The sequence below is a fragment of the Lissotriton helveticus genome, assembly GCF_964261635.1.
Source record: "Lissotriton helveticus chromosome 1_1 unlocalized genomic scaffold, aLisHel1.1 SUPER_1_unloc_9, whole genome shotgun sequence".
Classification (NCBI taxonomy): Eukaryota; Metazoa; Chordata; class Amphibia; order Caudata; family Salamandridae; genus Lissotriton; species Lissotriton helveticus.
Window position 1 is genome coordinate 3,368,663 of NW_027611736.1, and position 23,534 is coordinate 3,392,196.

A 23,534-nucleotide genomic window follows, 5' to 3' on the forward strand; every position below is an offset into this window, starting at 1 on the left:
GGCCCAGCCTTGCCCCCCCATCTTGCTGCATTCCAAGGACTTTCTCTGGACTTGTGCTGTCCTCTAGCGCTGGGAGCGCTGGAATTGCCTCCTAGCGCTTGGAAGCGCGTTATTTGCCCCTGGACGCGCTTTATTTTCTGGTTATAGCGCTGGGAGCGCTTTATTTTACCTCTAGCGCTGGGAGCGCTTTGTTGCTGGAGGCCGGTGTCCACCCACAACCATTCCCCCCAATGTGACCTGCACCTAGTCTTGTTCTGTGTGTTTTATAATACAGGAAGAGAAGAATTTATCCTTTCGATTTTAAAGCGCCACAATTTTAAACAATGCCAGGTGGCACGTTACTTCTTTAAATCTCTGCCTGATCCCTTTGTCTGTGGTAGCCACCTTTTTGTGGGCCTGTATGAAAAGGAGAAAGGCGCGAGGTTGGTTTTAACTAATAATTATATGCAGAAATGAGTAATTTGATGTAAACTAACTGGATTCGGTCTATGAGGCACATGATGCACTTTATGGGATAAAATGTCCTGTAAAAATTATCTGATGTTCTTTTTAGATAATTCTACTTGCTATAGGATTTTAACTTGTTATGACCTGGGGCTGGTTGCTGATCACTGATTTAAATTGTGCTTTTATGATCTGTATTTAAGAGATCGAATACAGATTGTATTGATTGATTGTTTGCATGTGTGTCTCAGAGTCTCACCCCTCTGTGCTCCCTCTACCTGCTGCTTGGAGCTGCTGCTGCAGTGTCCCTGGCATGGCAGTGAGGAGCTCATGGTAATCCAAGGCCCGGGAGCAGTGTCTGTCCTCAGCGCATGCGCAGCTGTTAATACAAGGCCCTCTTGAAGGTGTCTGTTCTCAGCGCATGCGCAGTTGTTAATCCAAGGCCCTTCTTAGCTCGTGCTCCGCTGCGGGACGCAGTGTCTGTCACCAGCGCATGCGCAGTTGTTAACCCATCAAGACCTCTTTAACCCGCGCTCTTAGTTAAGTCCTGGGGTTTTCTGTTTTTCTGAATGAAAGACAGTGTGGACGTTCCCAGTTGCTTCCCCTCTCGGTTGGACTCTCCAGGCCGTGCTTCCCTGCGGGCTGCTCAATTACACACTCTTTATGTTTCATGGGCTCCGCTATTCTCAGCGCATGCGCGGCCACAACAAGCAGACATCCTGCGCATGCGCACTTGTGACAAACTGAGTGTCCTGCGCATGCGCAGCTACAGATCAGGGCGGCCCTTGTCCAGCGCGCGCTTTGTTGTCACTTGGGGCCCTCGGTGTGTCCCATCCACCAGGCCGACACTGCCCCCTCGAAACCACAAGAGAGGTAAGGGGAGACGAGGACTCGAGGCAGTGGTGGAAGAGCATTAACGTATGATTCCTGAGAGGGGCGGGGCCTGTGGGTGTCAAGGCGGGGCCTGTGGGGGGCGGGGCCTGTGGGTGTGGATGCTCCTCCTCTGCCGGGGGCGGGGTCAGTGAATGTGGGGGCGGGGCCTGTGGTTGTGAATGCTCCTACTCGGGCGGGGGCAGTGAATGTGGGGGCGGGGCTTGTGGGTGTGGTGTGTGTGGGGGCGGGGCCTGTGGCAGTGGGGGCGGGGGTCTGTGCGTTGGGGGCGGGGCACGTGGGCATGGTCAGTGGCTGGGGGGCGGGGTCAAAACAATACACCTACACAGCCTGGAGGCATTGACTGTTTCGTGTTCCTCACTGGAGACTAGTTTGTCCTTACGCTTCAACTCTGGAATGTGTTTTTTTGGAACCCTAATCGCTCCAACTTTAGTTTGTATCCTGTAATTTTTGGTGGATTTATACTCTGTAAATATGTTGCCATAATATCTAATCCTATATACTTCGCTCTATTGTAAAGCGCTCTGACTCCGCTGGGTAAAGTATGCGCTATAAAAAATGCCTAAATAAATCCAATGCCCTGCGACCAGGCTGTTGGAGGCTCGTCGTGGCCTTGGGGCTCCCAGTCACACGTCCTCAGGTCTGTAGACTAAAGACTGTTGCAGCTTGCAACTCAGAACTGGCAATTCCTCAGGCCCCGACGGGCTGCTTTTGGAGACTTCAGGCATGATTCTGAATGCCGTCGTAGTCTGCGAATCTCAAGTTGCACATTCTTACCTTTCTCCTGAGCCACCGCAACCACAGACTTTACCCACTTGCTGACCGCATCTATAAAATAAGTTTTTGACACAAGTGTGTCCACATGAGCATCTTTTGGTTCAGTGGGCTCCTAAATCAAGCTTTTGAACTCTTCATGAGTGGAAATGAGCCCATTCGCACCGGAATCCCACTGCTCGCACGGAACTTCAGCACAAGCCCCTGCCGCCTATCCCCTTGCACGGAAAGCATCAATCGATCTGGAAGACCAACAACGTAAAGCTCCAGCCCGACCTTCTGCGACACCTGGCCTGCTCTTTGTGCCATGTCCACCACCGCCATCAACTCTCTCCTTACTCCCTGCATCCCTCTCCAATGCGAACGGGGCTCTTGGCTCAAAACTTGAGAGGGTAAAACCTTCAGCTGAACTAATCTGGGGCTCTATCTAATTCGCGCTCCATCGTGATTAGCTTGAACTTTTTACTTTAACCTGGTCCAGCATGACCAGATTGCCTCGGTTGACGCTTTATGTTTTTAGGTGCTGTATAGAAGTTTATACTTTAAAAATTCATATCTCCGGTTATACTGAATGGATTTTTGTCTTTGGGTTTCGATTTGTTGATTAAATTGAGCTCTATTTTTCTAACCTGGTGTTGATTTTGTGTGCTGTTTACACTGTTTTACTGTTTGAAGTGTTGCACAAATATTTACACATTGCCTCTAAATTAAGCCTGACTGCTCTGTGCCAAGCTACCAGGGGGTTGACCACAGTTTAAATATGGGGTTTGCTTGTGCCTTATACTGACTAGGATTGTCAAATTCTGAAAAGGAGCATATAGTTATTACTAGATTCCTAAATCAATTATGCTCAAGCATGTAATTAAACCTCATTTCCTTTGCAAACTATACAAAATATTATAAGTTCCACCAAATCAGAAAATACAGCGCAGAGTCTTGAGATTTCTTTTTTTTCAATGTATTCTTTATTTGTACTCAAATGCATCAGCCCAGCCAACGCGTTTCGTCCAACATGGACTTCATCAGGGTTGGAATAGTCTTTTATAGAAGCTCACCAAGGTGCTATTTCTGTAATCAGATGTAGTATAGATATATAGGCAATCACCGTATCATTCATGATTGATTTAATTCCTTCGATCCATATTGAAATAGTTTTATTGAAGAACACCAAGTCGCTTATTCTTATTAAGAGATGCAATATCAATAAGCTGGTAATCACCATCGCATCCAGTCAGATAAAATCATGAAAGGATTATTGCCTTTGATAAGTCCTAGCATGTAGTCTCGTCGGGTATGCAAAGCCATCTATCCGATCTGGTAGACAGACGGTCTTGCATGCAGCGGTGATTGGCTATATATCTATCCTACATCTGATTACAGAAATTGCACCTTGGTGAGCTTCCTTGCACCTGCTTCACTAATGATTGCTGCTCCTGTGTGGGCGTAGGGTAGGCTTCAGTGAGCTCTTACCCCTTATTTTTTTTAAAACTTTATTTTGCGTTTAGGTATGAGTAAAGAAGTACACTAGGACAAGTAAAATCCTTTGGCAAGTACAGGTAGACATAATACACACTGTCAAGGGTTCAATCAATGCCGCAGAGTGATCACATGTTACATAAAGCAAGTCCCTCGGCTGCTAACATATTTTCTGTTACAATCGTTCTTGACTCTAATTCACATAAACGGTGTTTACAAACATGACATAGGGATACATCAACTGTACCGACATCAAAAAAGGAGTTTAGCATCCGGTGTAGTTGATTATTGACATGTATCTCGGGACAGTCTAACCCACCCCTGTTGGGACTATGCCCTGTTCTTTCTGGGTAGGGGGTCTTGTCGCTGCGCCTCTAGGTATGTTCTGAAAGGTCCCCAGATATCTTTGGGCCTGGAGGTGGGGGGGACCGTTATTGCGCATAGGTCGCTGTTTGTGGAACAGGACGCCATGCTCTTCAGCCATCCCTTCATCGATGGTGCTGTTCTGCCACCCCAATGAATGGATACCTCCCTTTTGGCCAGTAGTAAGCTTATGGCAACAAACCTGCGAATTGCCGGTGGGAACTGCTTTACATATCCCAACAGAGCAATCTCGGGCAAGGGGGTCATCGGTACCTTAACCAAGCCACTCACTATCTTATGTATTCCTACCCAGTATGAGTGTTTGCGTGGACAGGTCCAGGCGAGGTGGGCGAAGTCTGCATTTGGAGCGTTGCATCTTGCACAATGGTGCAGTCTGGCAGGGTCTATCCTGTGGAGTCTGGAGGGGGTAATGTATATCCTACGAAGAAACTTAAAGTGTATTAGTTTGTGTCGGCTATTAAGGGAGACATTTTTCGTAACTGCACAGCAGGCAGCCCACTGTTCGTCTGTGATCGGAATACCCAAGTCGGTCTTCCAGGGGATCCAAATTAGTCTGGGGGTTGCATACATATAAAATCGTGTCATCTGCATAAAATGATACTAACAATGGGCCGGTGGTGAAGTGTAAACACCTATGAAGGTGTTTCTCTTGGAAGTGCCGTATTAGTGGGTCCGTGGCTAAAATGAACAACAGAGGCGACAACGGGCCGCCCTGTCTCATTCCGCGTGAAAGTGAGAAGGGAGCCGTCAATGTACCATTTAGATGAGAAATAGCATGAGAGAATGAAATAGGGTAAGAACCAGAGCAAAAGAGAAACAAATTAACATGAAAGTGACTGCAAAATCAAGGGAATTATAGAATAGAGTGAAAAAGTCAAAGGTTAGCATTTAGAATTTGTGAGATGATGGATATCAGCCAGAGATTGTCAGATATGATGTCCCCCTTATTCAGAGTGCTTAAAGGTGCACACTCTGCAAGTAGGGTGGAGAGTGAGAAAGATGAGAAGGGAGAGCAAGAGGAAACCCAAAAGTATCAGAGAACAGAGTGAAAAAGAGGACAGAAAGAGGGTGATGCAGACAATGGTTGAGAAGAAGAGCAAATAAGGCAAAAATAAAGAGAGAGATAAAAGGAGACAAAGATGAGGATGAGAGAAGAACAGAGGGATAAAAAGAGCAGCAGAGCTAGAAGAGAACAAGATCAAGAGAGCGAAAATACAACAGACAGTGAGACATAAAAAGTAAAAGCAAGAAAAAAAGTGAGAAAAAAACAAGATTGAAAGGAAAAAAGGGTGTTGAAAAAGAGGAAGAGAGTTAAAAGAAAACCGTGAGATAATACGGGAAAAAGAAAGTGAGAAGCTAGAAAGAAAAAGTGAGAGATAAATTAAGACCATGAAGGTCCACTTGAGTGAGGGAATGAGAGGCTGAAAAGGATAGAAGAGGGACCACATTTGTGAGAGACATGTTAGGAGAGAAAGTAAAGTGGACTGAGAAGAAAGGCTCAGTGAAGGAATTTGTGATGTTAAAGGTTTTTTTCTCATAACTTGACGTACTTTTCATAAAAACTATAACCAGGCGCAGGTAGCAATGTCTTTTGCACGGGGATTTACTAATCAAAATCAAAACAATTACACTACTTGTAGGTGGTGGGAATAAAGAAAAATCAGCAATATTGATCCATTAAAAAAATTCAGGATAAACAGTTTTGAAGTTAACTCACAATAGAATAGTACATAGACTTTCAGTGCCAACTAGTTCTCACAAGGAAATACTATCTGAAGACTGCTGTTTTAGGGAAAAAGTATGCCAGAGAGTAATCGCAGGCACATCTGTGAAGTATTAATAGTCCAGTAATCATGATCTATACAAGACTTTGATTGCCAACGTGCTGCACTCCAAAGAGTAGGCAGTCGAAGCAGTTACAAATGGAGGCTGCATAGATTGAGAGAGAGAGAATTTACTAACTAGCCTACGGCTTAACTGGAAGATACTATTATAAATTGATATCTTTGAGCGTAGAGGTAAATGTAAATTAAAATGTAAATTGATACTTGTATAGCGCACTACTCACCTGCAAGGGTCTCAAGGCGCTTGTACGAAAACCGCTGTGGAACCCATCCTGGCTTTCCCTGTGAGGCGTCCACTCCTGGGCACCCCCAAGGTGGAGGCCAGGCATCCTTAGCGTTGTGGGGGCCGTTGTGGAGATTACGCAAGCTATTGCCCAGAGTTGCAGAGTGGGACTCCATGATTGGAATAGGCACCGAGGCGAGAATTATCAGGTCCGTGGAATTTTGAGCCCAAGTCCCGCCGAGGCGGGGAATTGAACCCTGGTCCCGGGCTAGACCTCTGCATCAGGGTCTGCCGCTCCAATCATTGAGCCACACTTCTCAGAGGTAAGGGCTGAGGAGCACATTGGGTGTCAGTGAGTACCCAAAAGTGGATAGGATCACTCATCAGTGAGGCAGTAGAGCCAGAGTCTCAGAAAATGCAGACCACTGCCATTGATCACATGTCAGTTTTAATTGCGACAGTGCCCTGTCCCTCAGGGCCAACTAGCCCTCCTGTTACCTCCAGTAAGCCCCATACAGCTGGATTGCTGAGAGTGTTCAAAGGCCACACCACCTTTTTACACCATTCTGCAAACGCGACTCCTGGCGCACTGCTGCTCAGGGGATGAAGTTCACTTTAGTCCTGAGGGCCCCAGGACACAACAGAACCTCATTGCCCCATCAGCAATGCGCCACAAGGCGCGTTTGCAAAATGGTGTAAAAAAGGCGTGGCCTCGGACCACCTCTCAGCAATCCAACTGTGTGCTGCTTGCTGGAGGTACCTGGTGGGCTAGTTGGCCCCTAAGGACCCATAAGATGCGAGGGGACTTCATCCCCCAACCCAAAACACGCCAGAAGGCATGTTTTCAAGTGGTGCAGGGAGGGGGCGGGGCCTCCGGCGAGATCCAGCTTCAGTTTTCTTTTTCGTTTTTTAGGAGGGGGCTGTGTGGCCCGCCTTCTCTTAACATTTTTTGGGCCCTGGGGATCTCATCTCCCAGGGCCTGAGCATTTAAAAAAAACAGGAAGGAGGCCATGTGGCCCCGCTTCCCTGGGCCACTATTGGCCCCGGGGACCCCATCCCCCGGGGCCTGGCCTTGTTTTATTTTATTTTTTGCATGGAGGGGGTCCCCTGGGTCACTTGTGACCCCGGGGACCCAATCCCCCAGGACATGGCCTTGTGTAAAAAAAAATTGCCGGAAGGGGGGCAGCGTGGCCTCACTCCCCTGGGCCACCTCTAGCCCCGGGGACCACTTCCCCCAGGGTTGCCCTTCCATTAAAAAAAATCTAAACTAAAGGAGAGGGGGCTTTGTGGCCCCCCCTCCCGTGCCATTTCTGGCCCCAGGGACCCCATCCCCAGGGGCTGACCCTTAATTTGGAGGGAGCCCCAATGCCCCCACGGTCCCTGCCGGCTCCTCGCCTCCTGCGGGAGCCATAATTGCTTTTGGGCAAGGGGAGCTGCTAACATGCAGCTCACTTTGCCCAAAAGCAATTCTGCTTTGCTTCTTGGAAGCGAGAGCAGGTTTCCTGCTCTCGCATCCAAGAAGCAAAGCAGAGTTTGCTATGGCACAGCGGGAGACATTGCAGCTGGCCCGAGGGGGTGATGGTCCCCAGGCCATCAAGGGCTCTAGAATGGTGGCTTCGCGACCCCCCTCCCAACGAGTACAAAGCCCCTTGGAGGTGGTGGTCCTCGGGGCCCAGGGTGTCACGAATTCACCCCCCTGTACTCCGGTTTGTTCCTTCCTTGATGCTGCTATTACCAAACTCCCTCTGAACTCCACCAGAGAGGCAAGGATAGGATTCACTTGCCGCCCTGATCTAACCCCGGGGGGGGGGGGGGAGGGGGAATAGGGACGAGAGAAAAGAGAAGACACACTGGATTCTTGTAGACCAACTTGACAATTCAGTCGTGTAGAATGTCTCTCGAGGAAGGCAAAGTGTCACTGGGCTTCAGTTTTCAGCTCGTGTATAATCTGATAAATGTACCCGATTAATCTGAACACCCTAAATCACTTCTTTAGGTCAAACATCTGCTTTGGAACTCTTAATTAGGTATACCTGAATTACCCTTGACCATTTCTCAAAAGGATTCTTGAAACTAAAAGAAAGAATAAACAAAAAAAACACTACAGGTGCACTAATAATCTGTGATTGCTCAAATTATCACAAGAGTTACTGATTTCCTTTACAATATTTGCTCCGTAATATCACATTAAATATATATAAATAATAAAAACAATTGAGCTCTCTGTTTCCTTTCAGTCTTCTAATTAGACTCATGGTATTTACACAAATGTACATTTTACTTTAACATTCTTCACTTACTCAATGTCCTTAAAGTCCTTGGATTGTTTCAGGAAGAGTTTCAAAACGTTCTCTTGATTTATAGAAGGTCAAGAGGTCGGATTTTCTTTAAGTGGTATAACAGGTCCTAGTAACACGGCCCTTCCATATACCCTCTTTCTTTGTAACCTGACAAGCAACATCCTATGTGTATTAAAGTTTTGAATTTGATGTTAGCTTATCTTTTTTAATTTGAAGATACTTTATTGTGGGCACCTTACTATCTCTGGACACTACCGCGCTGGACCAGAGGTTACCTCGGGCTGAGGTAGGCATACTGCACTTTAATTAACCCTATGACTATGCCACAACGCGTGTGTCGGGCGGAGAAAAAGATATACCGCCCTTAACAACTAACTCTACGCGTTTAGGAGGGTTTTTTAACATAACCAAGGTAACGCGGTTACAAGTGTCCATTCCCTCCCGTTGATTTCTTGTACCTTTACCAGGGGAACTGAATGAACAGTCATTACTCTCCCTCTCCTTTGATTAAGTTTTCGGTCAAGAGGTCTGCCACAGTTTTCATAAAGTTTAAATTCTTACTGGAATGGCATGCTAACGCTTTACCATTCAGAGCGAGGTGTAGCTTGGCAACCCTTTGTTGATTCTCTTTTCTTTTCTCTTTTGCAGGAAATCAGAAACAGTGCCGGTAGAGGATTTGGAGCCGGAAATTCAGAAACAGGAAGGAACATCTGAAATGTGCTCCGGGCAGCAAGAATACAGCCGAAAACACTGAGTGAAGACAGGGAAGGAAGCAGGGTGGAGCGCTGAAGAGCTTCGGATGATCTGCCATCCAGGTCCGGAGTCAGGTGAGTGTTTAGGCACGAAGCGAAGCATCGGGAACCAAGTGGGTGGGGTTTAAATAGCTTTGGGTCTCAGGTTTTCTCACGTGTGCATGTGAAGGTGATTTGGGCCTTAGATCTTTCCCAAGTAATTCACGTGTACATGCCAAGACCGTTTACACATGCAGGAAATGCCTCCTGCCCCCCCACCTCTCCCATAGGTCTTCGTATGTGACAGGGTTTTTCCGAATGCAAGGCATGGAAAATCTGACCAATCTTGGAGTATGTACATGTGTTTCTGTTTCTAGGATCTTTCTGACGCATCATAACCCTTCCAGTCAATTAAATACTGTAATCGACCATGTATACGTTTTGCATATATAATGCGATTTTCTTCATATGCAATATTGTCTCCAACTACAACTGGTGGAGGAGGGTTGTCTTTTCGTGTTGACGGATGTAATGACTGATATTTTCCTACTTTTTTGCTGTTTCAGCTAGTTAGCTATAAAGTAATTACTCATCACAATCCCTTCCCAGAATGCCTAACAACAAAACACCACATTCAGACTACCTATCTGAGAAAGGAATAACATAAATAACTAAAGATACTATAGATCATAGCTCCGAGGGTATGTATAGCAACGTCCTCCGACGAATCAGAATCAAATATCAAATCAGGTCAGCAACGTCTTCCGGCGATCAACGCGCACTTAGGCGAGCAACGCACCCTGGTGCGAATCAATATCAAATCAGCAACGTCTTCCGGCGAATCAATATCAAATCAGCAACGTTTTCCGACTCATCAAATATCAAATCAAGTCAACAACGTCTTCCGACGTTCAACGCGCACTTACACGAGCAACGTACTCTGGTGCGAATCAGCAACACCTTCCGGTGAAAATCAGTACATACCTCTTACGCTATGTTGGGTTGGTCTACCAGCAATTTAGGTATTCCTGCTTAGGAGCCAATTTCCCTTCCGTATCTACAATTATTCATTAGAGGGGAACTAGCACATCCCTCTGTAAGCACTTGGTAAAAAAGGGGCCCGACATTCCTCCACAGAGAATAAGGCCAAATTATATATTCTTCCATGTAGTCATCCCTAATCATGAGCAGCGCACCTACCCATCATCAGTTACCTGTAAGAAGGGAATCACCTCTCCTTCTATACTACAGCACCTGGTTAAGAAGAACCCACACTCCCTCTTAGTGACCACAAACAAATGGAATTAATGCAAATTGGTGTCTTTTATTACACAATGATGAAAGGACATAGAAAGAAATGACTTATTAATATACATACTCACATATAGAACCTGAAAATAACAGAACAATTAGATAAAATTAGTCATACATTGAACACCTCACCATATTATTAGACATCTGCAATCTGAAGACAGGTCCGTCTCTCTTTCCCTCTTCGGTTGGGTCAGGAGTCTCTGTTCCACAAACACGACTGCACGTCTGCACCGTGATGCTTCACCAGACCGCCAAAACCACCAGTCAGTCATCTCACCCTCACTTGGACCCGCTTTCACTAATATAGAATGTAGCTCTCTCTCAAAGCTTCTAGAAGAACCCGCCTACTGTTCTCATGAGATTCCTGTACCTTTCCGTACCAGGCACACAACAGCAGCTGGCCAAGCGTTTGTTATGGCTCCAGCGCGAAGAGAGCACATTCCTATGATAAGAACCGGTCCTTTCTGATTCACTACTAGCGAACACCACATTGAAACTAAAATATTGCCTTTCACCTAAAGAGGCTTAGCAGGATGGTGTCAGAAAAGAACATGGCATCGCTCGAGCATAGGCCTTTAGGCCCGAAAAAGAGCGAAAAGCAGCATATAAGGGGACATAAAGCTGTCAAAGTCTATAGGCAAGCCCTACCAACTAGGTGAAATAAAGGTCGGGAAAGGACAAAACACCATACATGTTCGAATGACAGCAGCATATACTGAGATGGTGGTGGGCAACGGTCATAACCGAGCCAAAAAAGCACCAATACCTCAGTCACTACAACGGATCATGTGGTTTGAGCAAAGATACATGAACAACTGGGTGGATGGCATATTCCGAGGGCAAAGTTAATCTCATTGAAATTGGATTCAAAATATTATTTATGGGAAAGGGGCCAATGAACCTAGGTTTTAGTTTCTTAGGGCCTTCAATCTGGATATTTCTAGTTGATAACCAGACGAGATCCCCTACTTTATAGGGTGGTGCTGGTGTTTTGTGTTTATCGACTGATAATTTGACCTTTTTGTTTATTTTTGGCTAAACTACGCTTGGCTTGTTCTTGAAATTTCCGCAATTCTGTTAATCTTTCGGTCACAGCAGGCATAAATCTGGAAGGATGGCAGGAATAGATCGTGGATGTAAGCCAGTTATAAAAAAGAAAGGGGAACAGCCTAAAGCTGCATGATAGCTATTGTTGTATGAAAACTCTGCCAATGGTAGGACCTCATCCCAATGAGCCGATATAATGGAGGTTAGGCACCGTAGACTTTGTTCAAGGTATTGATTAACTTTTTCTGTCTGGCCGTCAGTCTGTGGGTGAAAAGCAGAGGATAATGCTATTTCAATTCCTAAATGTTTGCACAACTGACTCCAGAATTTTGAAACGAATTGAGGGCCCCTGTCGGAAATTATTTTACTGGGAAGGCCATGTAGTTTTACAATATGATTTCAGAACACTTCACTAAATTCTGTAGCTGTTGGTAGTTTTTGTAATGGAATAAAGTGCCCCATTTTAGACAAAAGATCCACAACTACTAAAATTGCAGTGAAGTTATGGGATTTAGGCAAATCTGTGATGAAGTCCAAACTGATAGTATGCCAGGGAAGCAGAGGTATGGGCAATGGTTGTAGAAGACCTTTAGGGGATGAATGGGAGGACTTTTGTCGTGCGCACACTGGGCAGGCTTTTATATATTGTTGGGCGTCCTGTCTGGTGTTTTTCCACCAGAAATGCCGCTGACATAACTCTAAAGTTTTATTGACCCCTGGATGTCCTGCTGTACTAACATCATGAGTCCAGTGTAATATCTGTTGTCGCAAGTTTTCTTGAGGGATAAACAGTTTATCCCTGTGGAAGAAGTAATCCTCAAATATGGTGTTTTGTTTCTGAGCTAGCCATTGCTGTTCATTTGACGTCTGAACACTCAATTTAACTTGGTCTAAAAAGGTGTCCGCTTGTGTGACTGCCACTATTTTTTCAGAAGGAATTATACTTTATGAATTCTTTGTTTCGCTAACATCCTTTTCACAAACTAATCTAGACAAAGTGTCAGACAGGAGTTGCTTTTGTCCAGGGCAGTATGTTATGATAAAATCGAATTCACAAAAAAAAAGTAACCAGCGCATCTGTCTGGGAGTGAGTGCCTTAACTGTGGTGAAAAACTGGAAATTTTTATGGTCTGAAAATATGACAATTTTATGCTTTGCACCCAATAAATGGTGTCTCCATTCAAGAAAGACTGCTTTAATTGGCAACATCTTGCGTTCTGCAATGGTATAATTCTGTTCAGCTGGTAAAAGTTTGCGCGAGTAGAAGGCAATTGGGTGTAAATGTCCAGTTGCAGCATCGTTTTGCATTAACACGCCTCCCAATGCAGTTTGGGAAGCGTCAGTCTCAACAAACAATGATTTATCAGGGTCTAGGTGAATCAAAAAACGTACTGATCTAAAAGCTTGCTTCAATTTAAAAAAAGCTTTTTCAGCGTCTGGGTTCCATTGAAATGTCTCACCCTTTCGAATAATAGTAATTGAGTGATAGGTGTCACTATCTCAGAAAATTTAGATATGAAGCTCCTATCAGAATTGGCAAAACCTAGTACTCGCTGCGTGTCTTTTACAGAGGAGGGAGTGGGCCAATTTAAAATTGCTTTAACATTTGTTGGGTCCATGTTTATTCCTTCAGGAGAAAGCCAATAACCTAAAAATGTGACCTTATTTGTATTAAATACACACTTTTCAAGTTCTACATACAAAGAATTGTCTCTTAATCTTTGTAGAACTGAGCGAACATGTGTTGTATGCTCTTCCTCAGTCTTGGAGAAGGCCAGTATGTCATCAATATATACGATGACACAGATATCAAGTAAATCATGTAGGACTTCATTGATGAAATACTGAAATGCTGCCGGGGCGTTACAGAGACCGAATGACATTACTGTATATTCGAATAGACCATATTTTGTGCGAAAGGTGGTCTTCCATTCGTCTCCCTCCTTAATACGAACAAGGTGATACGCACTACGTAAACCCAATTTAGTATAAATACTTGATCCTTTGATTTGATTTAGCAAGACTGAGCTAAGAGGTAATGGATAACGATTTTTAATCGTTGCCTTGTTAACTGCGCGGTAATCTATGCACGCCCTCAGATCGCCAGATTTTTTAGCTCCAAAGAAAAGTGGCGAAGAGACTGGTGACGTAGAGTGTCTAATAAAATCAATCTCTAACAGTTTGTTTAAGTATGTTCTCAAATATTGGTTTTCAGGCTCAGTTAAGGCGTATATCCTACTACAGGGTAAGACTGCACCAGAGATCAAGTCTATCCTGCAGTCGTACACTCTGTGTGGTGGTAATTTAGTTGCTCGGACAGGATCAAATACATCAGCATAGTCTTGATATTCGCTGGGAAACTGTGGAGAATCTTGTTGTAAGGCAGAACAAAATAATGGAGTTATAGGATCTTGAGTTTCCGAATAACAATGATTTCTGCAATAGGAGGAGTCAAAAGTGACAGTTCTTTTAATCCAATATATTTTCGGATTATGTAGTTCTAACCAAGGAACTCCCAGTATGACACCAAAAGTGGGTGTATCAATTTGATCAAAACAGTTTCTTCAGTGTGCCCATTTTCTCCAACTATGGTCAAAGGTTTGATATGAAACTTAATTGATCCAGAGGCTAAAGCTGAGCCATCTACAGCTCTGACTGGTTCTGGTTCAGATTTTGCAGCTCGATTTATTCCTAATGTACTGGCTAATTCCAAATTAAAAAAAATTGCCGGTAGCCCCAGAATCAATCAGAACAGCCAAACTGTGTCTTTCTTGAGTTGTTATAATAAAGGTTACCCTAATTGTAAAGTGCTTCGAGGTACGATTAACAACATTAGTGGCATACTGTGAGATCTGTACTGAAGTTGTTCTCAAAGAAACAATCTCTTTTTTCTCGGAGAAATCTAGTTTTCCGACTCGCTCAATGGTTTGTCTGTTATTGCTATAGCTTTCTTTTTGTTAGTTTTAACTGGATAATCCTTAGCAAAGTGACCTGCCTTGCCACAATGAAGACACAAATTGCCCTTTTGCCTGCGTTCTTTTTCTTCTGCAGAAAGTGGTCCTTTCAGACCACCAATCTGCATTGGTTCCACTTGTGTGTTCTTTTCTTCTGTTTCTTTTTTCCCAACTCTAAAATGGCAAATTCTAAAATCACTTAAATCTTACCACGATACCCGACGCCGCCTAAGGGGACTCCTCAGCCGAGGCCCCCGGTCAGGCCGCAGTCGCCTACTCCTTTGAGACCTGTGGAGCGTACGAAGCCGAGGACATTGCGCTCTCGCTCCGGCCAGAGGGAGAGATGAGATCGCAGAGTCGTCACCGGTCGTCCACGAGATCAAGGCGACGCCACAGGAGGCGTAGATCAAGATCCCACACGGACTCTTCTGGGACCAGGGACTACTCGCCGACTTTGTCGGAATCCCCGGGGATGAGAGTGTCGCCAGTAGACGACATCGTCTCATTCCAAGATGTCCTGCTGAGGGGTGCGGCTAAGTTGGGCATCACGGTGACGGTGCCCGCGCCCACGACGTCCGTGATTTTCGAGACGCTACATAAAAAGCACCTGTTTTGACCGTTGCTGGCTCTAGTACCAGGATTGGTAGAGCCCGCCATGGAGTTGTTTCTCACTCCGGCGGTGACGAAGGCGGCTCCTTCCCAGCTGTGCTGTTTGTGGGTTTTTGGTGGAATTTCTAGTTGAAGTACTGGACAGTGTAGCCTGTGGATATAGGCTGCATTATCTGTCTCTAAATTCTCTTTTAAGTGTCGGTGCAGGTCTGCATTTTTGACGACTTAAGAGATTATTTTTGATTGCTCCGGGGTCCACGCACATGGGCGGGACTATTCACTAGATTATGACTATAACAGAGATACCCCTACTACAGAACTGGAGTTACAGGACAGAAATTACTCCTTCTTTTAACTGGCAGAAGAACAGCACTGACATACATTTCCTGGCACCGTCTTTAAAATGACGTACACATTAGGAATGGCATTTCGTTCTGCTGGAATAATAACACAAGTTATCTTGTACTCTGCGATGATGTTACATAGCTTGTTGGCTGCAATGCATTCCATGTTTCATTCAAACATGCTTTCTATAGGGCACATACATGATTTGCTGCTGTAGAGAAATAATGCTCCTGTGTACTGTGACAGACTCAGAAATATTGAAAAACTTCATGATTTCTCTTTTAGCACTTCATAGTAAAACCTTTCAATTTTTGACTCAATCATTTGACAGGAACATAACTTAGTACGATTAAAATAGTTGTGATGGTTTCTTGCGGACCTTTGAGAAGGCACGAGCATCGTGATTGACCCTTATCTGATGAAGCTTGTACTGTTGTGGGTTGCTCTTTGCATTTCATTTCACAGCATATTACACTCCCCTGTGTGGGATTTGTGGCGGGGTTGTCGCCTATTCTTTTTCTTTTCCCCCTTTCTTCCCTTCCCTCTTTCCTTTGAACAAATACAATAAAAATATGTTTTACAAAACAATAGTTGTGATGGGGAACATTCATGTGGGGTTAGGACTGGCTCGACCAGAGTGCTTGCTGACTTGGAGGAGTATGGAGATGACCCCCTTGCCTGGTCCGGTTTGGAACCAAGCCAGCGATGCTTTGCTGCAGGCTCATTTGCCCTGATAGCTGGTCAACAGTTTGAGGAGGAGGAGGTGAAGAGCTGGCTAAGTGTGCCATGAGGCTGGCATTTCAGTACATCCCTGAGAAGTGAGCTTTGAGTCATGTAGTGTTCCTCTTATACCACGTGCAATTCACCCTCCAAAGACTGAATGGTTCCTGGGTGCGAAGGGGGGCTGATTCTGATAGGGTGTTTGATAGTTTACCAGAAACTCATGGTTTGAGGCATATGAGCTGCAGATAGTACACTGTGCATTAGATCGCCACCTGGTGTTGGGCTCGGATGATTGCAGGTTGTTGTCTTCTTGGAAGAAGTCTTTGTTAGTCCCGACAGGTGACTCCTCCCTTGGGCAATACTGCGCATGGGCATCAGCTCCATCCTCAGATTGTTTTTTTCCGCCACTGGGTTTGGATGAAAGTTTCTCCGCTCCGGCCAGAAACTGTTTTCCTGGGACTTCGACGCGCATACCTTCATAAAACATATACTACTTGCCTTCGACATCGACTGTGGCACCTTTCGACAACGAACTTTCCATTCCGGTCATCCAAGTGGGCCCTTGGGCCTATCGACGCCGTGCGGCCTGCACCATATGGAAAGGACTCCATTCCAAAAATGCCCGAAATGTCAAGCAAAGTTCCCACATAGCGACCACCACGAGGTTTGTAACCTCTGCCTGTCGCCGGACCACAACGAGTCTACCTGCACAGCCTGTGCTTCCTTCCGCTTGAAGAAAACCATCCTAGACCGGAGGGCCCGTCGACACGAGATGAGGAGAACAGCTCCAGCACCGGAAGACATCTTCAATGAGGTTCCACTCGTTCCTGAAGAAGACTCACCGGATCTCCTAATCGTCTCCGAGGCAGATGACTCTGACGACTCCATTCCATCGGGTCAGCGCGTGAGTACTACTGCCCCGGCCATACATACGCCCAAACAGTAGGCAAAGGTCAGCACTCCGCCCGCTGGGCCCAGTCGAGACCAATCATCTACTTCGAAAGTCCCACCTTCAGGCTCGACTCCGAAGAAATGTTCCACGCCTTCCGGTGCCTCAACACCGACCAAGAGTCTTCCGTCGGCTCCGAAAAAATGTCCTCCGCCTTCTGGTGCCTCGTCACTGAGCAAGACTCCGTCGGCACCGAAGCCAAAACACCCTTCGGCTCCGACACCAAAAGAAGTGCCGAAACCGAAACCTGTTTCGGTCCCGATACCGAAACCAAAAGACGCACCTGCTCCGAAGCCGCACACGGTGCCAAAAGACACACAGCCTGATTCTGAGGCCTCCAAGCCCTCGAACATGCCTTCCAAGCCATAAACGACGCCTTCGGCGCCGAAACCTAAGCCACAGAACGCTCTAATACTTTCCAAGGTGAAGGACACTAGACCACCTACGCCGGCTCTGAAAAAATCAACGCCCAAGAAGGTTGTGCCTCAAGAGGACCTTTTTCAACCAGATCCTCAACAGAAAAAGATCTTCATCGACCCGAAAACCGGTCATGTTGGTGCCACACCGCTTAAGAGACTTGCAGCTACACCACCTACACCTGTGGTTCCTGCCAAAAAGGAGGACTGTGCAACCTCTCCTCTGCACTTTTCCTTTCCTGTCTCTCCTCCTTCTCCCACTCCTCCCTATATTTCACCTCAAACCTCTCCTATACAGTCTCCATTGTCACCACATTCGCCACAGAATGATGATGAATATGATTTGGGTGGAGGGGTCGGGGAAGGAGACACTGCATACCCTGTAGGCGAGGGCACGTGGAATTTCCATACACAAAACCTGCGTCTGAGTGGGGCTTTCCATACCCTGCAAATGAACCTGATGTCCCTGAGACACCCTCATACCCATCTAAACCTTCTCCTCCTGAGGATACTATTGGTTTTGGACAGCTGATAAACAGAGCTGCTACATACCATGGTGTCTCCATGCATTCTGAGGCCATTGAGGAAGATTTTCTCTTAACTACTTTTGAACAGTCTCAGAGATCCGCTCAAATTCTTCCCATGATCAAAGGAGTGGTTAAACATGCTACTGAGGTCTTTAAAGATCCTGTGCGTACTCAAATTTTAAACCCCAGGATTGAAAAGAAATATAGACCAGCCCCCTCAGACCCAGTCTATATTAAAGTACACCTACCACTAGACTCCTTAGTCCAACGCACGTGAAAGGGCCAATTCTCAGACTTCTGGTGAAGCACCCCCGCCTGACAAAGAATCCAAAATTATTGATGCGTCAGGCAAGAGAATAGCTGCGCAAGCTTCCAATATATGGCGCATAGCTAATACGCAAGCCCTCCTCTCTCATTATGATCCGGCTCACTACGACCAATTGGAGAAATTGCTTGAGCACCTCCCAGATCAGTACAAAGATCAAGCTACTGACCTCATACAGGAAGGCAAGTTAATATCTAACGCTTCCATCAAATGCGCACTAGATGTCGCAGACACAGCATCTAGGGCTATTAATACCAGTGTCGTTATTAGGAGACATGCGTGGCTACGCATCTCAGGGTTCAAACAAGAAGTACAAACCACCATTTTGAACGAGCCTTTTAATCAAAACCAAATATTCGGCCCAGAGGTAGACACTACCCTTGAAAAAATGAAAAAAGACACAGACACTGCCAAGTCTATGGGGGCTTAACAGTCTACCCCAGCTCGAGGTTCCTTTCGTCGCTCCTTTTACAGAGGCGGCTCCAAACAAACTCGAACAGACATTAACACGCCTTTCAAGACACAAACCTCCTCCAACAAGAGTTACTATAGAGGAGGATACAGAGGCAATAATACCAAGGGCAGAGGTATAGGTAATAACACTCGAGCCTCTTCCGCCCCTAAGCAATGACTTCCCTACACTCCCGCCGCAGCATTCCACTCCTGTAGGGGGCAGACTAACACAGTTCCTGCCTGTCTGGCACTCCATTACAACAGACAAGTGGGTAAGACAGATTATCCAACATGGCTACTGCCTAGAACTTACAGCAACCCCTCCACACATACCTCCCAGACAGCGTCCAATGTCTACAGATCATCTAGCTCTGCTTCAGCAAGCGGTTCTGTCCCTTCTACAGAAGGGTGCGATTCAGTTAGTTCCTTTACAGGAACAAGGGACGGAGGTTTACTCGCTGTACTTTCTAATTTCCAAGAAAGACGGGACCCTAAGACCGATTCTAGACCTCAGGCCCCTCAACCATTACATACAATCAGATCATTTTCATATGATCACTCTGCAACAAGTGCTTCCACTGCTGCAACAGGGAGACTTCCTTGCTACACTAGATCTGAAAGACGCCTACTTTCACATCCCTATACATGCGGCCGTTCCTAGAGCCAGTTCCACAAGTAGTGCACGCAACAGACGCATCCCTCACAGGATGGGGAGCCCATCTCCTACATCATACCACTCAGGGTCAATGGACCGCTCAACTGCGGCTACTCCATATCAACCATCTCAAGCTGCTAGCAATATTCCTAGCACTCAAGTCCTTCCACCTTCACGTGCAAGGCAAGGCTGTCCTCATCCGGACGAACAATATGACAGCCATGTACTATATTCAAAACAAGCATTTACAATGCAGTAGGTCTCGCAATGACATTGTTTTGAGCTATTGGCATTGAAAATGTTATTGTTTTTTTTTTCCTTCGTGAAGCATTAATCAAGTAATGGTGTTGTAAATGAAAATGTCTTTTACCCCCTGTTGACCCCTGCAAAGCTCATCAGCGACCTAAAAAGCAGTAATCAAGTAAACTAGCTACAAAAAAACACAGATCTCTGATATGTTATGATTGTGCCTTAGAGCAGGCACACTACCCCTGTGTTATGTGTAAGTGGACTGTCATGCTCTTCTTTTCAGGACCCCGCTCGTCGTGACACCAGACCCTTTCAGCTGTCACACCTTGGCCACAATTGTATGGAATCCAGCATTAATTTTGTTATGATTTTTATATACAATTGGCTAACACCAGGCCTACACATGAAAATGGATGAGAAGCTTAACAAGCAGTCTCAGGGGATGCCACTCGTCAACTACAAGGTCTTTCTTCCTTTAAGATTTTGACAGGTCAACGCTAAATATTAAATAGTACATATGCGTATTGCCATAGACACTAAGGTTCACGTGCCTGTCTCAGCGCTGACAGAATGACAGGGATCTCTGCTTGTCTGACCTACTGCAGTAGTAACTAGTGCTGCAATAAGAAGCAGCGGCTGAAAGCCCCTGCAGAGGAAGCAGCAGGTGGCAACCTGCCGTACGTCTACCGAAGCACTAGCAATAGTTAGACACTAACGGAGACACAAACACTTATAAAGTGCTAGGGTAAGATGCAGGTGTCATCCAAGAGACGGGACACTATCGTTCTAAACACACACACTACAGAGTAAGTGGATCTCTGTACCACCTGCCCTGTGGCTCTTTGGGAGCTGGCGGGACGCGGAAAACTGTCATGGGGATGGAATACTGCTTTGTGCTAAAGCAGCGGGTGGGATATTCTCCCACCCCACCGTTCAAGCATTCAGTACCTGTTCTTGCGGATCCCTCTCCACCACCACGGCGAGAACAGCGACTTTCATATCCGAATTTGAGTCGGAGATCTCGCCATCCTCCACCTCTGCCCTCTTCTTCCTCGGAGCCTCAACGCCTTCGCTGGTGCTGCCTCACCCAACGGAATGGGGCATCTCTAGTAACTCCCCACTCCAATATGGAGTCTTGTGCTGCTCTAATGAACACTAGGTCGACTCTCAAGAATCCATGGAAACTCCTAATGGGAGCTCCCGGTTTGCTCCAATAATGTATTCAAAATGGTGCGTGCGAGTGGGTGTTCTACTCCACGTTCATTTATTTATGAGTTTTTGTATGTATTCCCGCTGATATGACACATTGCCACATCTCTGGTACAGTAATCGTACGCCATTATTTAGAGAATGCATAAACGCATTGTCGATAACCGAACCAGTACACTGTTCTCGTGGCGCCCTGAGGAGACAGGAAGGTGACGTTGAACCGCTCTGCAAAATAAAAGGTAGCTGAAGGCTGGGTGTGTGCGAGGAAGAAGAGGAAGCCTGAAATGACTTCAATAAACAAACAAGTGATTAAAAAGGGAGAGAGGGACCGGTCTATCCCCCATAGAAGAATACGGAGGATGGACTGAAGGAAGCTGACGTCATCCAGCTGAATCCTGCGCAGCCGCCGTCTTGCCCAGCTCGTGCACACTGAAGGAAGCTGACGTCATCCAGCCGAATCCTGCGCAGCCACAGTCTTGCCCAGCTCGTGCACCTCAGGGACTGCCGTAGCAGCACTGGAGCCCCTGTCCGCGTCGCCCCCGCCCATCAGTGCCCACAAGAAAACAGGGATTCCAGCAAGAAAAGAGCCCGGTGAGGTAAGGGGGGGGGGGCGTGTGTGTATGCAGTGTGTGTGTGTGTGTGCGTGCGTGCCTGCCTGCGTGCCTGCCTGCGTGTGTGTATGTGTGTGTGTGTGAGTGTGGCTGTGTGCGCGCATGACTGCATGGTGGCATGGCTGACTTCCTGGGAATCTGAGATAGGCTAAGTGCTGGCCGTTCGCACCCACGAGGTGCAATCGGCGCGTGTCCGAGCCTTGTCTCAGATTCTCAGGAAAGTGAATACAATAGTTGGCGATCTAGACCGCATGCTACGCATGCGCAACTCTAGCTCGCCCTAAACAGGGGGGGACACACTCTCTGAAACTGTCCCAGCGTGCACAAGACATTTGAAGATGGGCCATTCCTTAAAACATACATCTGTTAGCGGAACACCTTCCAGGAGTTCACAATCAGATAGCAGATCTGTTGAGTCGGCAGTCACAACAGATTCACGAATGGGAATTGCATCCACAAGTTCTTCAGCCATTCTTCCAACAGTGGGGTCATCCACACATAGACCTGTTTGCCACCCATGAAAATGCAAAATGCCCAGCCTTCACCGCCAGGTTTCCACACCCACTGTCCGAAGGCAATGCGATATGGATGAACTGGTCAGGCAGATTTGCGTACGCTTTTCCGCCTCTCCCACTAATTTTATGAGTGGTGCGCAAGCTCAAACAACAGTCCCTCAAACTAATCCTTGTAGCTCCCACGTGGGCACACCAACCGTGGTTCACCACGCTGCTGGAACTCTCTCTAGTTCCACACCAAAAGTTGCGGCTCACTCCATCTCTGTTAATACAGAACCATGGTGAAATCACGCACCCAGACCCGCACTAACTGAATCTAGCGATCTGGCTCCTCAAGTCTTAGAGTTTGGTTATTTAAACCTACCACCAGACTGTATGGACATTATTAAAGAAGCCAGGAAACCCATTACCAGAGCGTGTTACGCTGCTAAGTGGAAAAGATTCGCAATTTATTGCACAAATAATCAAATTGACCCCCTGGATGTTTCCATCCAGAATATTATTTGTTACCTTCTACATCTACAAATGTCTAATTTGACATATTCTTCCATACGCCTGCACCTTGCAGCAATTGCAGCTTATTTACAGAACAGGCAACATCTGTCTCTCTTCAGAGTTCCCGCGATTAAAGCATTCATGGAAGGCTTAAAAAGCAAGATAAACAGTGTGCTGGTCATTTATTCAATCGAGTCTGTTGTTGAGCTCTGAGTTCATGCTGCCCTTTAATATAAACAGGGTCATTGATTTGGCAGTATCAGTATCTGCAGTTAAATTAGACAAAAATGAGTTCTAATTGCCAACTCCCTGACACCATGAATGGCCTCAACCCAATCGCCATCGGCAAGCGTGCCTAAATCCCTCTCCCACACAGCTCTCCGCGTCCCCAAGGCATCCAGAGAATTGTAGATCAACTTCCTATAGATTTGAGATTGCTTTTTCGGTCCGGGTTTAGTTAGCAGCAGGTCCTCCAGTAGGGATGCATCAGGCAACTGCCCCCCTTCCCGGATGTGACTTTGCAGAGCGTGACCCACCTGCAAATGCCAGAACTGTTTTTAGTCACCTAATTTATACTTTTGTTGTAGGATCGTGAAGGACACAAGCGCCTGTCCCCCCACACATCGCCCGGCTGCTCTAAGCTAATCAATCCCCATTTTGTGAAGCCCTGCAATCCTCCCACTGCACTTAAGAGATCACCATCATACAGTGGAGTAATTTCAGTCAGCTTACCTTCCCAGCCTAAATACCTGGTAGCCTCTTTCCACACCTTTACCAATGTTTGGGTATGAGTAGGCAGGATGCACTCATACTTTCTTCGATACAGCACCAGGGTGGGGTAACCTCTCTTGTCCATGGCCAAACTACCCAGTAAGCAGGATCCTCAAAGTCCGCAAAAACCCAGTTGTTGACTGCCACCAGCTTCGTGACCCAGTAATACTTGTGAATACTCAGGACCGCCAGTCCACTTTAAAGAACTCCCATCTGCAACTTACTCAGCGTGACGTGCCGCCATCCCACAACAGGAGCCGAAGTTCTCAGACTATCTTTTGAAAAAAAATGTCTGGTGGG